This window comes from Anser cygnoides, chromosome 14 (assembly GCF_040182565.1).
Source record: "Anser cygnoides isolate HZ-2024a breed goose chromosome 14, Taihu_goose_T2T_genome, whole genome shotgun sequence".
In the NCBI taxonomy this organism is placed as follows: Eukaryota; Metazoa; Chordata; class Aves; order Anseriformes; family Anatidae; genus Anser; species Anser cygnoides.
The window spans coordinates 19,283,542-19,305,560 of NC_089886.1; the positions used below are offsets into that span (position 1 = coordinate 19,283,542).

Consider the following 22,019-nt stretch of genomic DNA (forward strand, 5'->3'; position numbering starts at 1 on the left):
CTGAACCACACACACTTGAATTTTTGCATTATTAGAGTGGTGTGACAGCAATAAAAGCTGCAGGAAGCAAGTCATAAGCACCCATTGCCTCTCTAAGGCTAGCACCTCTCAACATGTTGCACAACCAAAGAATTTCTTCCTTTAAAAAAAAATAGTATATGTAGTGACAAAACCCCAAATATTGTCTAATTTATTTTCCCATTCCCGTTTTGTATTTGCAAAGCACAAAAATATACCAGTATAAATGCCTAATGCCAAAGGAATCAGGTCACATTAGTCACTGTTTATTGATGTGCGATTTGCATATATGTTTGCTTCCAGCTGCATGGTTACAACATGTAAAATAAGAGGCTTAGCTCCATGTTAGACGATTGCAAGAGTTATATGAGCCCTGGGACTAGTGGCTGGCAGACGGGCATTGGCATCTGGAGGAGCCGAGCCAGCTCCCAGGCACTCATGACATCAGGGCTTCTTGTCACCAGGAGCCTTTAAGCTCAGCCCAAGGAGAAGGGCAGAAAAGCACGACACAACGCATGAGTAGAAGCTGAAGTGTGTGGGACCTTCCACCTTTCACTGGATAATTTAAGCCTCTCAGAAAATTCTAGTGCAAAAGATTTTATTGTAGCACGCAGCAACTTTGCAGGCTGCTTCTGCATTAATGTAATTCCCCCTTGCCCTCACCCTCCATTTAATCAGAAGGCAATGACACCTTCCTCGTTGGGTTAGTGTTAGTTGTACTTATCAAAAGTAAAACTGCTGCAAATGAAGATTCCTTACAGGTTTTTTTGTGGTTGTTGTTGTTGTTGTTTTGTGGTTTTTTTTCTACATGTACACCCCCATTTGCAGTGTGACAAGAGACCAAAAAAAAAAACAATTATCTACCAATGGTTTTTATAGGGAATTTTACATCTAAACCCTTGTATCCCCTGGTCCTTCCAGACTGATGTTAAAACACATCCAGAGCCAAAATGCTGAAGCCATGCCTGAAGCCACCTTCAGCTGGTGTCAGACTGCTGGGCTTTGTGTTCTGGCTTGTGAAGGTCGGACACTTCAGAGAAGAGAGGCATGTAGGTGTCATAATCTCCTCTAGTTGCAGCTGTAGTATTGGTCCATTTCTAAATGAAATAGAATAGAAATCTGTAAATTAAAACAAACAAGCAAACAAAAAAAAACCTGCTTATTTAATCTTTTGCTTTCTTTTCTCCTTACTGTTTGTTCCTGGGTAACCAGAAGGGTGCATGAGAGGAAATTACTAACTAAAGGGCTTGTTGTGCTCTCACACAGAGTAAATCAGTTTAATCCATTTTAATCAGCTGCCTTTGAAATCTTGGACTCTTACCATGGTTTATCACGTCTCCTATGGGAGGAACAACAAGCAATTACAGCATCTTTCTTCAACGCTGTTGCCTGTAGTCCTTCTATTCACCTGAATGACCACAACCATGCTCTGGCAAGCTTCACAAAGAAAAAAAAAATTTCCCCAGTCACTTTTCCAGGCTCCTCAGTGTGCCCATGTGCTGCAGGGAAGGTGCAGTCCCTGCAGCCCAGGGACTGCTAGCCACCTGCCAGCAGGGACCAGTTCTGGGGGCTGCACCTGCAGCATCTGCAAAGAGACAAAAATGGCAGGGAAGCTGCCCAAACCTGCAGTGTAGGAGCACGGGAATGAAAGGAGACCCAGCATATTGGTGGGAGCTGAGGGCATGATTTGAGCTCACCGGGGCTGGGGGAGGTTGCAATGCTTGGGAGCATGGAGTGCCCTGTGGCAAGGCTGGGGTGCCAGGGACGTTTTTCCTCCCCTGTTGTCCCCATGTCCAAGCCGCAGCCCCCACACCAGCCCCCAGATCAGAGGGCCAGCTCCGCCATGGGACCTCAGGACCATCCCTGGTGTCACTTGGCCAACACCAGCTTCTCCTGTAGATGAGCCCTCCTGAGGTGCCAGGCAGCAACCTGCACACAAAATAATGAGCTTAAAGACACATTCCTTTCTTTTTAAGAAATCTTGTAGTATTCCAGGTAGCCCTACTTTTCCCATCTTATTAATTTTGCTCTGGTTAAATGAAAGCTGATAAAATAGAAACTGCTGTAAGACCCAGAGAAAATTAGGTTATGTAACCTCTTTTTTATTTATTAACATGATATCAAAGTTGTTTCTTATCATTCTTCAGGTACATTGTGCTCAGGAATAAATTAAACTGTCTATTCAACAAAGAGGAGCAGCTTTTTCTCCTGCTAATTTTCTCTCTCCTTCTCAATTCTCACTCTATTATTCAGGGAAAAAATAACAAGCTTCGCTGGAGCCAGAGGAGCCCTTCCAGCTTTGCGCAGTACCCCCCTTGTGACTACCTCACATAGTCCAAGTGGTCCATCTATCGGTCTCCAACCGATACGACAAGCAATAAAGTCAAAAGTACAGCGATGTTTTCCTTTACATAATTATTTGCTGTTGCCAAATGGAGTGACAGCTGTGCCCTTTTTAGGGCAAGATTTGTGCAAAAACCAAAGACACATAAATCATTCCCGTGTTTCCCCCGGCTCCCATTTCTTCCCGCCCTGGGCCCAGCAGCCTGGGGAGCAGCGGTGCAGGCCGGAGTTCTCCCGGTGCCCTTCCTGCTCCCCAGGGCCCTGGCCTCCAGTCGCTGGAGGCTGCAGCAAGGCCGAGGCCACGCGAGGCCTGTGGGGAGCACGGTGCGACCTAGATGTCACAGTGCTGCTCCGCCTGGGGCCCCGCACCTGGAGCTTTAAGGGGGAGAGCACGGTCACCCCTCACCACCTGTGAACAGCTTCAGTGTGGAAAAGAAATAATAATGCACCACTCATGGTTGGTGGGGCAGATCTTCTAGAAACCCCCTTGTGTTTCTGGGGATGGCCAGGGCAGGGGCAAGGGTGACTTGCCATAGGTTCCTGGTGGTGGTAACCACTGCAAAATTAGTGTATTATCTACCTCCTCTGGAGTCATTTTATGGCAGCATTTTAGCCAGAGGGCACCAAGGCCAGCAGGCCTCTAGCATCACCCAAGCAGGCACGAGGAAGTGCCTGGGTCACAATGGTTCCTGACAGCACAAGGCCGCAGTTCTGGCTAACACCAGAGTCTGTCAAAGGATGTAAACCCGAGGGAGACAGATGGAGAGTGTGTGCATGCTTTTTTCTCTCTCTCAGGCTCCCTTGAAGGGCAGGACAGCATAAGTAGGTTTGTCCCATGACGTTGCACTGCAAATATGGAAGTGTTAAAATAACTAATCAAAACCTGACCCAGCAAAGAGAGATGAGCAATTCCTGAAAGCCACCAAGGTTCAGCTCCTGTGCTAATAATTTGTCTATGTTAATCTCAATTAGGCAGCAAAGTCTGTACTTATTAAAATTGCCAGCTTTCTATTTTATGTGTGTAAGGGCAAGAAAGAAGTCAAGTAGATGTGTGGGTAACACTGCTGAGGGAAAGCACAAAGTAAATAGGGGGACAAGAAGCCTTAGTTTTTGTTGTGTTGGTGTTTTTTTTTGTTTGTTTGTTTATTTGTTCGTTTTAAAGGCTGGTGAGACATCAGGACTCCTGAGTAAGCATGACAAGAGCCTATCTATTATTACATGACATGGTGCCCTTCCAGAAAAACAAGGGACATCAAGAGGTGCCATGAAGGTCTCGCTGACCTGCCACCTCCTGCATTTCATTCCAGTGTTAAGCTGGAAGAGAGATGGTGTCTAATGCTGAGAGCAGGCAAATGGAAAGCTGCTGAGACACAAGACATATGGCAAAGATTCTATAAAATCAAATCAAATTGCTACGGAACAAAAGGGCAAATGGGAGAAGCCAGTCGTTTCTGATAACTGATGCCTGGAAATTTTACCCACTGTATAGCAATAAAATATTATAGGACAGAAACATTTTCTGTCTGTATCCATGGGTGTATGTGCTTCAGTGCATCAATGTAGCTAGAAATGGCAATAACAGGCAGTGTTATTTTCCTATTATTTTCAATGTGAGTTTGTTGTCCTGCTTCTGCTTCACACCTGCAAGTCTGAAAGTGGCAGTTCCCCAGTTCAGATTTCACCATTGTCTTTGGTAGTTATCATGTTTGTGCTTATATAAAGGCTATAAATGACCAGCTCTTCAATTTAAACCAAAAGTAAAATCAATCCTTTCTTTTTCTTCCCTCCCCCCCCCCCTTTTTTTTTTTTTCCCAGATGACAGCAAAACCGTGAACACAGGTAGGAAAATAATTGATGCATTCTAAGAAACTGTCAGGTGTGAGAAATGTTGAAGACTCAACAACCCAATAATGGTATGAGAAGGTGTTAGACAGAAGATTTATGTAGCAGCACCAACACAGCATAAGATATATATGACAGAAATTAAGACAACACAATTCTGGGAAACTGTTCTACTTTTTTTTTTTTTTTTTCTTTTTCCTTCTGAAAGCAACGCTGTTGCACACGATCTGAAACACAGCAGCTTACGGATGAATATGGGAGAGGTCCACATAGAAGAGCCCCAATAGCAAGCAAGGACTCTCTGGGCATTTCCACAGTGTTTCCAGGAGCGTAGTTGCAGGTACCAACAGAAGGGCAGAGCTCTCCTTTTTCCCTTCCTCCACATTTCTTTTGCTGGCTCATTTGCCCAGATTTAAATTATTTCCCCACTTAAGGAGCTCCAGCCCTGCTGCCTTAGGCACCCTCTTCTGCCTGTGAACTTGTTTAAATGTCCACACCAAAGGGATTGTCAATGCCTTTCTACATATTACCACCATGTACACGGTTGTCCAGGTCCATGACCTCCCCATCGTCCCTAAAATATCTGGGTCCCTTCAGCCATGCTGCTTTGCGAATTGAAAGATAAATACCCTCCCCAGATTTGGTCCTAATTGCTTTCCAATATTTGCAGACTTAACCTGGGCTTGAAGAGCCAAGGGTACTTTTCAAAGAACATTGGTGCTGACCTCAGTGCCTCAGGAGGACCTGCAGTGATTACCTCTTTCAGTCTCTACATCCCTCAACACCCTTTTTTTTTAAACTGCACAGTATCCTGCCCTGACCAGATTCAGGAAACAGACCAGTTTTTCCATCCAGCTAAAGTCTCTGCCTGTATCTGCCATGTTTATCTAATCAATAAAGCACCAATAGAAAGGCAAACTTTTCTAAGGCAGCCTAAGCTTTTTTCTTTTAACCAAAACAAAAACCCTGAAATGCATCAATTTCCCATTAGAACTGGAAAATTTCTAGCGTCCTATAATACTGTTTTTGCATTTCACTATTCTGCTGGCATTTTAGATGCTTAAAATGAAAAATTAGCTCTCAGAAAGTAGGATCTTCCTGATTAGAAAAATTTGTGGAAACTGTAATGGAAAGATCAGAACAACTTCATTAGTCTTCATTAAATAAAATAAATGTTATTTCTATTCCTTTCACATACAATCATATATTACAACTATTAATATTGCAGAGATGTTTCTTTTGTCCCAGAATTTAATGTATAAAACTGCAAACCTCATTGCATGAAAAACAACTTACAATCACCAGAATGACACGCAGTTCATCTTTTTTACGTTCATTAATTTTCTGTAAATAGAACACAGTCGCTTTGTATTGTTTGCACTAATGGAGAGCTCAGAGCAGTTTACCCTGTTACTACTTATCATTTATTTGGGTAATAATTTTAAAAAGCTTTTAAATTAAAATGATAAAGATAGTTAGGGGGAAAGATACAGCCTTTTGGAATTTTTCAAGTATGATGGATTAACCCAGCAAAAAAAGATGGTTCTCATTTAAGAGACATGCCAGGGCTGGCTGCACATCTCAAGCAATTTCTCAAGCCCCCTACCTCGCACTAGGCATCTTGCCCACATCCATTTTGGCACATAATCGCACGAGTCTCCTGCTCTTGACTCCCGCTGGGGGCTGAGCCTCATTCAGCCAGTCCCTGAGGGCACCCTGCTGCCACAGGCTGCGATGAGCGACTCACCACGTCCCTGCAACATGGGCTAGCTGCAGCCACTGCCAGCGAGGGGCTGGTGATACCCCCAGCTCCCGCAGCTGAGCCCACCGCAGCCTTCGGCCACACCAAGGCCCTGGGCATCGCTCAGCCCTGCTGGGGCCATGGGAGAAGACAGGGAGGTCAGAGCGGGCACGAGGTGTTCATCCTAGCATACTTGGTCCTCTATTTGCATCCTCTGTGCAAACATGCTATCAAACATGTACTCTTTCACTATGAAAAAACTGTGGTTGTTACAGGGGTGCTGTAAGGAAAGGAGGGCCCCCTGGTCCCCTGGCTGCCACCCTTCTGCAGCCCCTTGGCCAGAGGACGCCTCCTTGGCAAACCAACTCAGGCCTCCTCCTTACAAAGCCCTAGTCCTTACCAGCTGTTTGTCATCCTGGGCACACTAATTTGGGGGGAAACAAGGAAAACTACACAGAGCTGCATGTGAGCAGATAACTGACAGGGAGCTGAAAGCGCTGCTGTAACAGTCCAGGCTGTACAAGAAGCCTTTATTCCTGTGTATCAAAACTTCTGAGTGCTTTGCAAGAGATAATGTTTAATTATGTTTCTAATGCGTTTTTCTGTTTGATCTTGGATTTTTTCCTAGATTTTACAATTCTGAAACAATGAATACTTTTGCAGTGGTGCTTTAGCAACATTCCCATTGCTGCTCGGTGTGGTTACCACCACACGCAGACCTCCACCACCTGAACCAGGGCAGCACCGCAGGCGAGGCTGGGAGTCGGGACACTGCTGGTGGGTGCTGTAGCACTTGGCGACACTCAGAGATCGTGGGGTTTGCTCCACATTTTTAAAAGGAGCCAAGCAGCTTCACAGCAAGCAGCACTCCTGAGTAAAGTCAGCCTAGATGGAAAATACCTTTTGTGTTTGTCAGGAGCTGTGTGTGACAGAAGGCACTGGTCTGGCACACTAACTCTAGCTAGCTGCTTCTGTTGCTAGCAGGGCTACAGTTGCCTGCCAGAGAGGTTTGGGGTGGGTAGGAAAACCTGGCCAGCTCTGGGGACTGCTTAACTTCCTCGCACTGATCTAGTTAGGAGCTCTGAGTCAAGGAGGATGAGGGAAGGCAAGAACAACCAGAGCAGCTTTTTCCCAAACTGTGATGCATACAGCCCAAGAAGACACCTGTTAACTGTGGGGTTTATTCACCCCCTTTGTGTCTGACACGTACGTTTGGTTGCCCAAGCCTCTGCAGCCCACAGTGTGATCGAGAGCAGAAACCAGGCAGGATGCTCTGAACTGCCCATACCAGCAGTTTGCCTGCTTCTGCTGGCAGCGGAGGGAGCCTGATCATTGAACTTGGATGCAGAATTCGTGGGCCTAGAAAGAAGAATGCAGCCGGTACTCCCATCCCTCCCCCTGACTAGTCGCTCCCAGCCCTCCCCATGTGTACTCATCCAAAACCAAGCGGTGTCTGTGAGCATATCCGTGCTGCTGAAATCACACCAGTTGCCTCCCATCGAGATGCAGAACCCACCAGCTTAACCCCACCACTCGCCTTCACACCTGCGACCTGCTCACCTCTCCAGGGCTGCCAGCACAGGACTGCAGCATGTTGGTGGCCACCATGCAGAGGAAAATAGGTCCAAAATACTACAGCATTTTACTTGGCTCACATGCCTTACTCAATACACTTTATATATTTATTTTTCTTAGCCTTTTCTGTCCATTAACTAGGACGCCTTACTGTTAAAAGTCCAGCCCCATCACTCATTTAAATTTACACCCACTGTCCATCAGCACTCATTATCTTATTACCATGCTGATTTTATTATTACAGCTTAGCCTGGCAACTAATTACTAACCAAAAAAAAAAAAAATTCTAGCAGACCACCCATACAAATCTCATTTAACAAAATATCTTTTGTTTTCTTTCTTTTTTTTTTTTTTTCCCACTAACACATGCAAGAAAACTATAATTTCCTCTGGGTAATAGGCCTGCTTCATCTAAGCCTCTCAGGCCTGTATTTCCTCGCTTGTATTTTTACAAAATGTAATAACAAACATTAAAAACAGGAAAAAAAAATCCAATTAATAGTGTGTTCCTTTGTCATCTGCAGGTGTTGGGAGGAGAGGTAGGCTTTCACTGATCTGAAACAGCTAACAGCAAACACCATGCAGTCGGCTGAGGAAAATCCCCGTACTTACACTAGCTTTCCAAAGCATGGGCCACCCCAGCATCTGGATGCTGAGCATCCTTCCATGCATTATGCAGCCAGTGAGGCACTGCCATAAACTATAAACCTAATGCAAATTTAATATGTGCTAATTATACAAACCAGCATTCAGCAGGCAGAGGCAGGGGGTTGGTCACTATTCCCCATTTTCAGAAAACAGCAGGACTGACCTCAGAGTAAGAGCAGGGCAGTACTTTGTATCCCAACTTACAGCACACATTTCTAAATCCAATCCCTTTCACCCCTCATTTCAGCAGAGTTAATAATATATTTCCATAGGAAAAAAAAATACAGAGGTTACTTCTCAGCAGTAGGAAAGAATTGAATATTATTTGTTGTTATCAACAGTAAATCTAGTTCAACATAAAGTACTCAGGAGTGGGTTTTGCTCACAGTATTAGATTAGGGGAATGGCATATGGCATATCAAGTAATTAAGACTCTAAAATGTACATTTAAGGCCTGCTCATAATGAAGTTCTTGAGAATTTTGCAATTAATGGGAGAATTGGGCCTTTCATAATCTATTTAAGTAGAATATATTATGCATTATGATAAGCACCACAGCAAACAAGCTGTCCAGGCATTTGTTTCCCCCTGGAGCTCAAGAGCCCTCTGGGAAGTGAAGGATGCCCACTGCTGCCCATGCCATGCCCAAGCCCTCGGCCAGCCCTGAGTTGCCCCCGAGTGCAGCAAGCCCAGCCTGGTTCAGGGCAGGCAGGAGGACACCCCACACAGATGGCCAAATCCTCCAAATTAAACAGTGGGAATTCTTCCAGTGCCCACCTTCTGCAGCCAGACAGCCACCTGGAACAATGATTTGCTTTATACAAAGAGCATTTGTCATTCTTCTTTGTGTGCTTTTTAAAATTCTGTGCAAATGTCTTCATCTCTAGAGCTCAGCTCCTGCAGTCGCGTCCGGCTCTTATTCTTTTCACCGGCAACTTATAAACTCCCCAAAATAAGGAATTTTAATGGGAGTGCTGATTCAGCCTGTGCTTTGCTGTACCAGCACAGAGTGCATTGAAAGGATGAAATAAAAGGACTTTAAAAACTCCAGCTCTGTGTGTCTGATGATTTTCTCTAGGGAACAACCTGGCAAGTTATCTGACAATACCCATCCAGAGAAGCTTTCAGTTTGCCTGTGTGCTATGCATGCCAATGAAGGCAGGAATAAACAATCCATGCAGCAAAGTGGTGTATTATTTATGCATCGTCACATCCATCTATATAGAAAATTGGCCCTAAATTAAACAAGCACGTATCAATATTGCCTACGTGCTGGCTCCCAGGGAAAGGCTTGAGGGAAGAAGTCAAAATATCAGTAATAAGGGCTCTTTTCCTCCTATCGATGTAAACAAACAGCCTGTGCCACTGGAGCAATGTTTATGTTAGCAAATACCCCAAGGTGTTTCACAGAAATCAATCTGCAGAGAAAAATTGCATAAGATAGTAAAAATTCAGCAACTCCCAAACCCAAGCCTTACTGCATGTTAGGGACTGGGGGGTGAAGGGTGAGGAGAGAAATGGGGAGGTCAACTCTTTTAATTTTTCAGAGCGTAGCTCACAAAATTATATCCTCCAAGCCCTGAATACCATGCTGCTTACAACTCGGTTCGATCAAATTCAAGGACAGGAGAAATCGCAGGAGGGAAAGCAAGTAGAATTGGCTACAAGCTGCAGGAATACGTGTTCAGAGGAAACTTCTGCAGTGGAGGGAACTAGGCGGGGACCACTCGTATGAAATCCAAATGACTTGGCAGGTAATTTTCCACCGTCCTCCTGTGGTCCCTTACTCCTGTTGCAGTGCAGCAGGTCCAGTGGATGGCAGCCTGCAAGGAAATGCCACCCCATTCTGTGACCTCGAGAAGCTCCGTGCCCTGCAGTAACAGTGGTATAGAGGACAGAATTATGGTTTCAGTGTAAAACTAGGCAGGATAAAACTTTGCTTCATTGTAAAAGCAGGCAGTGAATACAGTATGGTATTACTTGTGGTGATGACAATTGGTAAGGCTGTTCTGCACCTCTGCCAGTGGGTCCTGTGAAACCAAGCAAAGGCACCAGCTAGCCTTAATTTTAATATTCAGGGAAAAAAAAAAAAACAAGCTTTGCTCTGATGTTCACCTAGAGTGCCTGGCAGCAGTGGGACTGCCTTTACTCACGGCATCTCCTTTTCTGCTTGTCATGCTCAGAGCCTGCAGGGCTGCAGGTGCACTGCCTCCTTTGGGGCAGGACTGGGCTCAGATCACTCTGCTACTCAGTCAAATGCAAACCTCTGCATTTATCTGCTCTTTAACTTTATTCCCTGTCTCAAAAATCACAGCAAAGTCAGATCTCCAGTGTGCAGAAAGGTTGGGGAATTCATTAATGGTTACAAATGACAGAGGTCACCCAGATTTGGAGATGCTACAGTGTGCTCATGTTTTTTGTGTTGCTTGCAGTTCCAGAAAGAGACATCAAAATCCAGAACTTCTGTCCCTAAATCCGAAATCCTTGAAATCCCACAGACACTTTAAACATTGATCTTCTCACTAGCAACCCCTGCGGCCTACGCATGGTATAAAGCACAGGTTACAGTTTCCTGGGGGTCTGATGCAATGAAGCCTTGTGCCACTCTGCGCAACTGGAAAAGAACTGGCAGGGAGCAGAGTTGTGTGAAACAGAGATGAAGAGATGATGTCTCCTCTGAGCAAGAGGTGACTGTGCTGCTGAAATAAATGGTCAAGATTTTGCTTGGCCGTTCAACTCTTCCAACTCTGTAAGTCTCAGAAGGTTTTTTTGCTCAAACACACCCCATGAGGTTTTTCAGTAAGAACAAAAGGCAAGGATGGTGCTGTTTCCAGCAATGTCAGAAACCTCATGAGAACCAGTGTCTTCTTGCCAGACCTCTCTTATTACCAAATCTGGTCTGAAAGTGGATATTTGGAGGGATGGAGGGAGGATTGAGGTTATGGAGAAATTATGGAAACTTTCTTTTCAAACATCAAACTTGTTTTCTGTACCAATTATGAATGAAGATTGAAGTCGGCTTTTGTTCTATTGATTGGAGAAGGGAATGATGGGTGAAACACAGCGGAAAGGATGTGAGATTTTTACAGAGCTGCTCACATATGATTGATTCATATCACTGAGATTTAGAAGGCTAAAGAAAATCCATACAAAGGATTGGTAGAGTTTGCCAGCTCTCAGAGACCATCAGGGCCATAAATGCATTACCGCTTTTTGAAAGGGAAAAACCCAAACATTATAAGGAGCCCTTGGACCCTAGCATTTCTAGCCGCACTACTCTTTCTGTAGATTTTAGATTTCTCCTTGTATTATCTGTCCCTTATTTGATCAAGCAGCATATCTAGCACGAGACCATAGGTTTCTTTGGGCAGTCACTTCCCCACCACCCCGGTAGACTCTCATACCCATATACGCTAGGAACTGGTCTAGTAAAACCCACACTACAGCTCTGCAACTGAGTGCAGGCAACAGCAAGCTTTAGCACCCCCACTGCCTGGATTAAACCCTAATGTCTGTGGATTACCTACTGCAGGCCTGTTCCACATCTGCCTTCTCCTTCAGTAATTTTTTGCACCCAGCCAAGTTTGTGGACCAATTTGATTTTCCTACAAGTGCACTGTTTGGCCTGTCTGCCTGCCTTTCCCTTCCCTATCTGTACTAAAACCAGTTAGCAGTGCAGAACAAAAAAGGAAAAGTGTTTCATAACAAGTTTCTCTAAGACTGGATTCACAAGCTAGTTAGCCCCTTAGCAGGACAAATGCTATTTGTCCTCAAAAGGCAGTAGTTAAACCCAGTTTAGAACATGGTGCAATTCTGGGGAGGGGCAAGATGAGCTGCATGGGTCTGGTCCTAGCTGTTAGGCTTAAAACTACATCCTAGGTGACCTGAGAAATAACATTTGCGTATGCAGGAATCTTTCCTAGTGGCGATCTCTGAGTTTGCCTTGGCTGGGACAGGTGCGGTCAGGGTTGGCCGCAATAGGCTGCCTGTTAGACCTTTGATAATTGTATCTCAGGTGGTTCAATGCCTTTGTGTCAGAGGATCCTAAAGCATTTCACTAGTTTTGCTAAGGGGACAATAATGGTAGAAACCATTCAGCACACACCTGAAAAGGAATCAGAGCAATCCCCAAAATCTTCCTGAGCATCTGGGGAGGGGAGGCACTCACACAGGGTTTTAGTACTTCTCTGCCATAGCTATCAGCTCTGACTATTTAAAGCAACCAGAGATTTACATCAGGAACCTTTAAATATAGAAGTAATTTTGTGTAAACTCTTTCCTTTATTGCAGCTCTGAAAGGAGAAGGGAGGGAAAAGCCTTTCTTTTTTTAGACTTGGCAGGAAGCAAGCAGTTAAATAAGCAAATACTATAAAATGAAAATCTTAAAGTGATTACAAATATGAAAAGAGTGAATACCAAATTGAAACAGCCGTTTAATCAAGATAAAGCACTGAAATCCAGCAATTGGCCTCTTTCCATGATCCTGTAGAGCTGTGCAGAGGAGGCAGCTTACTGTAGCATTACCAGTCTCAGTTGCTCTCTGCTGACTGCCGATACCCCAACGTCTTCCACCCCTTACAGCTTTGCACATGCAAAATGCCTTCCTTTATGGATCACCCTTGATTGTAAAGTGGCTTTAATTATTCAAGAACTGAAACAAACGTGAAAAAGTAATTGCATTTTAATTGCTCTAATAATGGCAGGAAGCTGCACTGTGACTTAAGTACTGAGAAATAAAGAGTAAGACCATGTTTGCTAAGATGTCATTCCTTTAACAACAGCTCCTCTATTTTGTCCCAGTCTCCCCACCTTCCCCCACCCCATAACCAGTCCCACCAGTGTATGCCAGGTTTATTCTTAAACTCCGGAGATGGTTTGGTCTGTTAGACAGTGATATCTGCAAATGGGAGCTTTTTACCATAAACAATTTTAAGGTTGAGAGATTTTCTTGTAATTTACCGATACTGGTCTTAAGTGCAGCTTATCACCTCAAGCTGCCTGCTTACCATAAGCACCCACAGATGGTGCAGCCACAGCCTATTGGCTCCACCGGGCGGTGGAGGTTGCAGCGAGGACATTTTGTGGCAGGGAATTGGCATTGCTGAGGGCACAGATCCCACTGCCTGGCAGACAGTGGGGCACTAGCAGCTCCTTCCAGCAGGAAACATGCTTGGTTTTCCTTGGCGTATGTGATCAGCAACAATAAAGCCCTCAGGATTTGGAAATGGGAGGGGAGGCCATCAATAAAAGATTTTCCACTTGCTGTACTTTCTGTGTCCATTATGCTAAAGCATAGGTGGGAACAAACACTGCCAGCCAGCAGCAGTGCGAGGCGACATCGGCACACAGCCCTGGGCAAGGAAGCATCAAGACCTGAACTAGGCTGACATTACCACCACTTCGGAAATTAGTGTGAAACCCATCAATTGATACCCAGGTGTCACCTCTGAATGTCTCAGTTATCACAAAGACGGTTTTTCCTTCTGCACGAGGAAGTTTTCTGCTTTTGTTGCCTTCTCTGTCACAACAGGAGCTTTAATTCCTCACAACAGCTTCCCACCTCAAACCAGAGCGCTCACGCTCTTGCACACGATTCCTCCTGTGACTGCACCACCCGGCAATATAAAGCCAGACAGAACGAGCTCAGAAAAGGAAGAGATGCAGGTGGAATATAGAGTGAGGCTATTGACTTGTTGTGGCAGACACTGGCTGGAGTTAGTTCCAGATGTGAGCTGAACAATAACTAAAATCTTACACCTTATGACCTTTTAACATATACAGAGAGACGTCCAAACAATTACTTTCAGTGAATGATTTCAGGCAGTCATTAGCCTCACACAGAGAGAACAACACAGATAAATACACAGGCAAGTCTATTGTAAGAAGATTAAAGTTATCAAAACAATTTTTAAGAATCAATCTAATATGGGGGGGGGAGCAAACTCCATTTTAACTCTCCCTCTCCCTCTCCGTTCTCTACTCCCATTCCTCTTTTTCTTTCAATGTTTACGACACTCAGTACGAGTTCAGTACTGATGGTTGCGATGCAGCATTTCCATAAACAGCCCGAACAAAAGCCTCAGGGTTATAAAGACGTTACTATTGGAGAAGCTTATTTTTGCTGGAAGAATCATTAATTCAAACTGCAAATCATAATAGAAGCAAATTCCCCTATTTATTAATTAATTGCTCATCTAAATCAAAGTGAAAATATACCAGATATTGGCTATGCCTTAACAGGCTTCTGCTTTGGGAGTATTAGACTGCTGCAAGTTGCACAAAGCAGCTCGACCAAGGAACAAAACAGGAAGGGAACTCTAAGTCATGCTGTGCCTTTCCTGCAGCCCCCAGGTGTCCAGGAGACCCCCAGCCCTGTTGGTGCCAAATCCCTGACCAGAGGAGCCGACCCCTCTGCAACACTAAAATGCAACCTACTGCACCCAAGCTGCTGCCAGATGAGAGGAAGCTTATTGAAGAAAGATTTTGTTAAAAGCAATAACGAAGTAAATATTATAGACATTCTTCAGCACCGTGCAATGGGAACACCACCATAGTTAAGGCTGAATTACAATTTGCATTCAAAAGTAGGGCGAAATTACTCTACTGCACATTTCAATGAATGAAATTAATCTCATGAATTAGCATATGTTGCTGTGAGACAATTTCCAGTTTCAGAGGAAGCTGAATCTTGTGTGCATGGCTTTAAAAATCCTCCTCCTCTCCTCTCCTCTCCTCTCCTCTCCTCTCCTCTCCTCTCCTCTCCTCTCCTCTCCTCTCCTCTCCTCTCCTCTCCTCTCCTCTCCTCTCCTCTCCTCTCCTCTCCTCTCCTCTCCTCTCCTCTCCTCTCCTCTCCTCTCCTCTCCTCTCCTCTCCTCTCCTCTCCTCTCCTCTCCTCTCCTCTCCTCTCCTCTCCTCTCCTCTCCTCTCCTCTCCTCTCCTCTCCTCTCCTCTCCTCTCCTCTCCTCTCCTCTCCTCTCCTCTCCTCTCCTCTCCTCTCCTCTCCTCTCCTCTCCTCTCCTCTCCTCTCCTCTCCTCTCCTCTCCTCTCCTCTCCTCTCCTCTCCTCTCCTTTCTCTTGAGATACTCTCAAATGTCCCTCCCTTAAAACTTTGCCTTCCCTACCCTTCCCACACACCACCAGGGAGTCCTGCCCAGGGGGAAGCCCAGATCCCAGCTGCAATATGGGAATACTGTTAAGCCTCTAAACTATTTTTTTTTTTCTGAGCAGGCCTCACAGGATAATTATGGGACACTCGCTCAGGTTTCAATTTCACTGTTAATTACACACATTAGAGCCGTGTCTATTTAGCACCCTCCCAGGAAACATCCCTGTCACTGATTTAAAGACGCTTCCAGCGCAGGCAGGATTTTTCTCCCCTTGCATTGAGATTAGACCCTGTTGCTGGCCAGACTCTCTGAAGGGAAAACTCACCCATGTGCTGTCACAGCCCCCAAAGGATTTTCCATAACTTCACTAAATGACAAATCACCTGCAGTAACTATGACATTTTCAGTCACCTGAAAAAGGGGTGCTGGCATGGTCCGTCAGGGCTGCAAAGCTGGACTTGGTCTCACATAGACAAGCTTTCTCACAAGGCACCTATACTTCCTGCTCCTCCTTCAAATCCAAATAAAATACCTTATTGTTACCACTAAAAATTCAGCACCTAGACTGTTTAAGTCACCAAACCTATTGCGAACAAAGTGCTAACACATTTTAAAGCAATGAGCCAAGCACGGTATCTAACAACAAGGTCATTATGTTGTTCCTGGCAAGTGCTGCAGAAGGATGAAATCACACCTGTGACAAGGGACATCATCTGATTTGAATATCAGCTCTATTAAACAGAAAACAGCAACTGCATCGGCTCCACGCCACCACCTGACAGCATGCTGAGGAAACATGTTTGGTACAGTCAGCAGGTAAAACCAGAGCAGGATAATTCTCCTTGCGCTGCCTTCCCAGGAAGCTGCAGAAGAACCGGCATTTACAGGGGAATTTAACTGAAACTGTGGCGATTTGTTCTATGAGAATCTTCCTTTCTTCATGGTAGCTGCTTGGGGTCTCTTTTCAGTTTCACATTATGAAAATGATTATTCAGAGGAGAAAACAGCATAATTCAGAAGCCACTGTGCAAACAGGAACTTCTGAAGGAGAAAACCTTTATTATCAAAGAACACGCAATTTAGGATACAGCGAACAGATAGGAAAATGTGACATCAAGAGAATAAAGAATAGCTCTCACGGGGTGAAGCCACCTGTAGCACCAACACGAGCTGACTGTGCAGCCACCAGAGAACCTCACGATGCCTCCAGCAAGCTGTGCACATCCTCTGCCGTCTGCAGAGGAAGCAGTGCAGCGGTTTTTGGCAGGATAAGCTGGGCAGATCTGAAGTTAGCCCCAATTTCTTCACCCTTGGCTAAAGCTTCTCTAAGGCTACGCAAAGCCACACTGCTGAAGGGTAGTTCAGAGGGCTGTCTGTTACACAGCAGCTCCCTAAATTGAGCTTCACCATCTCAAGAGAAGCTGGTGTCTCCTTCTAGAGCTCTCTCCACCTCACCTCATTGCCATCTCCAGGGCATCTCTAGACCTTTCAAAACCCAACGCCAGCCTCAGCCTCAGCTGGTGGCCCCACTCTACATTGCAGAGGCTGATCTCAGGCCATTCTGTAGCCAGACCACGGACAACTTTGGCAAAGAGAACACTTTTACAGACAGCACCATCAGCCGTCACTGGCCTCACGATGCAGTGGATCCCTCAGACCCCGGCCACCCCGGAGCAGTGCATGGGGACCAGCAAAACCAGAGCAGTAGTGTGCAGCAGGGTGAGCCTCATTGCCCTTCCAGAGGAGCAGGCAAAGAGCAGGGAGGTTAATTAGTTCGTGCTTTTAATTAATTTGCCCTTCCTAAGAGATGCTATAGATGCAATCCCAAAGTCTTGCTTATTGACAGGGTAAATTTATTACATGTTGAATGGGCAGCATACGCGCTCCCAACGTGCTGTGCCGACATGCACACAGCGCTCTGCTGAGCTGTGGCTCACTGGCAGGAAGAATCTCAGTGGCCAAGTGTGGTCCCCCATCCCCTCTTCAGACTGACCATCAGCCTCATCCGTCTCAGACAGGCTCCTCTACTCAGAGCGCGATGAGCTCTGCATTTCTGTGTGTGTGTGTGCATTGCTGGGGTTGTTGTTGGAAGCGCCCTTATTCGAGCCCGTCACCTTTTCTTTCTTGCTGCAGTCTCTTTGGCAAAGGAGGGAAGGAGTTGTCCATCGCCACGGGAGAGCTCCAACCTCAGGCAGACCTGCCGTGGGGCAGGAGCTGACTCGCTTACCCCTCCGTGCTGCCCACACTGGTGCTGCTCGTGCCGCCGTCCACCTTCCCAAAGCACGGGCTCTGCCTTAACGTAAAGCATGAGAGGCGTCTCACTGAATGTAAAGAGATGCCTGTGGCTTTGGAATCAATCCCTTGGTCCATGTCTACAGGACCGGGCTTCTGGTTTACAGTCAGCACAGCAAGGAGGCAGGTGCTCAAATCCTCTGAGACTTGTACCACAAAATAGCAGAGTTTAGCCCCAGAAATTAGTGGCTGTCCACCGTGAAGTATCTGCCATGCTTCCTGGAGACTGAGGTATTTATTGCAGTTGCTTACAGGCAAGCCAGTGAGGCACAAGATCTGTGTTTTAGCACAGGGCAGCTGCTCCTTAACATCACCGAGAGAGGTCAGAAATCCAGTGTCAGAGCGAGATTTCTGTTTCTTCCTTGCTGCGTGAGGGGGAGGAGGGGAGAAAGAAGAGGTGAGGGAATCAGACCTGAATGTTTCCAGCAATAATTAATAGCACATCTCAACACACACAGAGGGGTCTGTGGCATCCACGCAGAGAAGCTTGTTTGAGACGGAAAGCTGGCCTCGGAGGCTGTTGAACCGGCTGGGAATATTGATGTGATTAACAACGATTTGATTTGGAAATCAATGTGAGGAAGATTGTTTGCTTGCTTTGTCCAATTTAGTCCATGAAATACTGGCTTCAATACAGGGAAAAATTCGAAGCAGGAAGGGGATTTTGGGGAGGGGTGAAGTGGGGAGTGTTTATTATTTTGTCAGACATCCGTCTGGATTCTAGATGGTGAAAACTTGAGCATTCAATCAAATGTTTTATATGTGTCTATAATAACCCAAACAAAGGAACAGCTGACAGCTCATGATCATTTAAAGATAGAGCGATTTCTATTTAGCAATCTTGTGACTGCATTCTCTGTATCTACGTGCAAGGCTTCCTAATCATTATGTGGTTTTTGTTGCAATTTGGCTGCAAATGAAACCTTGTGAATTTACAGGAAACCCAACAAAAACACTAAGTCTTTAAGAGAAATATTAAGAAGCCATTCTCCTGGGTCACAGAGCAAGGAGGCTGCATATGCACAGCCATTAAGGGTTGCTGGGTATAAATTGTTGGGCTTATATCCTAACCCAATCTATATTTGGAGATCTCTTGTGATAATTCATCATAGATAATTTGTATTAGAAAGAAGAGAAGTATTTTTTAAACTTTAGGCCCAGTAAATTGTCTCTTCTGCTTTAGCTCTAGGGAGCTTCTGTCAATAGCTTCTGGGAGCAGTGCAAGGATCCCCGGGTGAAGTTCTCGTCATGGGGGCTGGGAAGCAAATTGGTAGTTGATAAATGGTCCATCCTAACATGCATATGAATTTTCAAATATGTGAAAAGCTCGCTGATGAAATCCTAGACCCCATCTTAGGGTCTGATTCTGCCACATTAATTTCACTGAGCAGCTACTTTTTCCACAGAAACTGCTACAAAAATCAACACAAGGAGAAACAGCAAATGGCACATCAGAACTGAAAGCTCGTCATCTTAGTATTGCCCTTGGGAAATTTATCCTCCTAAAAGCAGCAGCTTTGTCAGTTATGATGTAATTATGTCATCACTCACTGTGGGAAATTGAGGTTTTGCCCTCCCCGACACCATCCAACAGGTTACTCATATTGCCCTGAAATGGCTGGTCTCTCTACTTAGTTACTTTGGAGCTGCAAGACTCTCCCTGGCTTGAATCAAGATTAGATGTTCAACATTCGCTGAATTCTGAGCAAGGAAATTTTATGAAGTAGGATAGCAGACAGCCCTGCCTTTTGCACTGGTCCTTCTCACAGCCATGGATTGGCCCAAGCTGGAGCTGACCGCAGGAGATGGCAGGAGATGGGTTGTACCAGGCAGCTCTGCCTATGACAGACAGAGCTGGCTGCCAATTCCCTCCTTCCCTCACAGCTTCCAAGGCAGCACCTCTTTTCAGTACCACTGGAGGTGGTGGAGGCTGTTTGCTCCACTGCTGAAGGCTGTGTGAGCCACCTGTAACTCTTGTGGGGCAGAGAGCTGAGAACTGGTTACTCAACAGTACAGAAAGGAGCAGAACTGCCTCTATGGCTTCGTGGAGTCGCCTGTATCTTGGATACCCACTGCTGGGTCTGCTCACTTCCCTGGTTAGAACGAGGGATGCTAATCCCCTTGCCATCCTTAGGGCCAACTTCTCTATAGTAGCTGTTCTTAAAAGACTCAAACATTGACCTCAGAAATCCCCCACCTGTTTGGTCCAGCAGTTGATCTACCAGGATGAAAGTATTTCCTTTTGAAACAGGCTCCATCCACAACACCACCAGCATGACTTCAGCATGTCTGTGTCATCCTGTGATCCTTTGACAGAAGAGTCCCACCAGCCAGAGGCACCTGGGCACCTCTGGGCAGCCGGACACCTGCAGTTCTGCTTTCCGTGACTGTACACAGGCTTCCCCTTCAAACAGCTCCAGAAAGTTGCAACAGCTATGGGCCAAAGCAGAACATCAGCCTATAGAAGATGCTCTGCTGCTTAGAACAGATTAACACATTTTACATACAAAAGCACTGAAAGGAAACAATATGCTACTCTATATTTGGACACTGGGCAATACCAATATAATCCAAAAGGAAGGATAACAATCATCCAGTGGAAAATACCATCAGCAGCGAGGCTGAGCCCAGACTGCAGCAGTTAGCAAGTTAAAATGATTACAGCAGTTTGGGCTGTGATCACCTTGGACCTCACAGGTTTTTCACTAACCTTTTTTCTGCACTAAATTCTTCACATTGTAGACAATTCGAGTTGTGATTCACTGCAGTCTCCTCCATGAGTCATTACTGAAGCAACTCTTAAATAAATGTTTAGCATTTTAAACAAATGGCTCTACCTTTTGAGATGGGATGCAAGCTGCAGCTGGTCTCTAGATACTCGGACCAGTTCTCAAAGGTGAGATCCATCTACATCCACTGATGTGTCTGTATTTAGGCAACTCAGTGCCATCCTTCAGCCTCTTTGTGCAGCTATTCAGTAAGGCTCTTTATCTCCCTGCCTTATATTTGCAATACTTAGATGTCCTTGTTCACATAAAAAAGAAGACCTCACTGAGTTGGACAGTGGCCATAGCTTTTCAGACATGCAAAATAACCCCACCATTAACATTATTAATTAACTGGAGTAGTTTTGCAGCACAGGCAGAAAATGAAACTGTTTTGTGCATGGAGAATGAGCATTTTGGGGTGCTTCTGTGCATTGTGGAAAGGTGGCTCTACCTACAGGAGCATGGTGTTGGTGAGTTGTTTCTCTTTCTGTAGTGTGCTCTCCCAGCAGAGCGCATGCAGAGCTGCCTCTGTCCCCTTTATTTTACAAGTATGGCTGGCCAGTGGCAGGCACACAACACACTTTCATGGCACTTCATCCCTACGTGGTGCCAGAGTCCTTCAGCCCCTGTGTCTGCCTGAGGCAACCAAGGCTTCCTTTTGCCAGAATCGATTCAGCCCCCATCCCAGCTCTGCACCCGTGAGGATGCTCTGCACCAAGCCTGGGCTCAATCAGCTCTGCAGCCCAGTACCGAGCTCTGCAGATATCCAAGCTTCTAGACAGGCCCGGCTGCACTTAATTCCACCACTATTCAAAACTAATACCACCACTGCCTGTAGAGCAACAGCTGAGCCATATCCAAACTTTGTGTGTGTGTGAGATAAACACTACACAGGCTCTTGGCTTGACTATTAAGGTGTTTGCCCCGTTGTTCTTAACAGCATCAGCACTGTCGACAAAAAGCAAGCGATGCATTTTAATAAATCTGGAGAGCTGTGTTTGGCCTTCCAAGTAGTTCTGCAGTCAGCTTAACGAAAGTGAGCCACGCACTGCTGCAAACCGGGCTTCTTGGGGATGGGGGAAGGAGACGGCACAAATGTTTGAGGTTCAGATGAGCGACCTTCTGTGCAGACAGTCCCTGAAGCAAAGGCAACTGCAGAGCTGTTTTGATTAAACAAGCCTGAGAGCACTGAATTTCTTTTCCTGCAGAGTCCATGGGAGGAAAGGGACAAATTCCCAGTGCAGGGCCATGGAAGCAATGGTTCAGAGAACACCCCTTACTGACTCTGCCCCCTTGTCCCAATGCCACGGATGAATTCTCTGCAAAAGCTCAGATTCCTGAAGCAAACACTCTCCCCCTTTAAGAATTCCATCTGTAGAATTAACTGGCAAATGTTCACTCTCTGTGGTTTTCCCAAATCCCACCCGCGCCCCTCCCCTCCGCGCCCCGCCGGGCCCGCCCAGACATGACGCCCCCCTCAGGCCTGCGGCGGGCCCGGCCCGGCCGCCGCAGCCTTTGCTGTTACGTTCCTGCCCTCTAGTGCGCAAAACGAGCTTCTCAGCTTTTCTTGCTGCTCTGAGCCAGGGCAGGAGAAAACCTCAAACGTGAAACGGCTTTAAGACTTTTCGACTTACGGGCCGTATCCCGCTCCAGCCCCTTCTGAAGCAGCGGGGCCAGCTGGCAGGG

The 22,019-nt window shown here is 45.8% G+C and overlaps 2 long non-coding RNA genes across 3 annotated transcripts in view; one reads left to right on the plus strand and one right to left on the minus strand.

The window, feature by feature from the left end:
- Window positions 1–265: 265 nt before the first annotated feature.
- LOC106034391 (uncharacterized) overlaps window positions 266–22,019 on the minus strand; it is a 43,083-nt gene continuing 21,329 nt past the window's right edge. Inside the window, exons 1-2 of one of the 2 annotated variants that reach the window (XR_001206037.3) lie at window positions 2,942–14,875; window positions 266–1,115 (exon numbers count right to left, since the gene is read on the minus strand). This is a non-coding gene — a long non-coding RNA (uncharacterized lncRNA). Of the gene's footprint in view, window positions 1,116–2,941; window positions 14,876–22,019 lie in introns of those variants that run through there. The other variant, XR_007163574.2, reaches the window with a different exon arrangement.
- Window positions 3,060–5,009, plus strand: LOC106034389 (uncharacterized). Its single transcript, XR_001206036.3, has 4 exons — window positions 3,060–3,187; window positions 4,177–4,200; window positions 4,412–4,543; window positions 4,874–5,009. It is a non-coding gene; the product is annotated as an uncharacterized lncRNA (long non-coding RNA).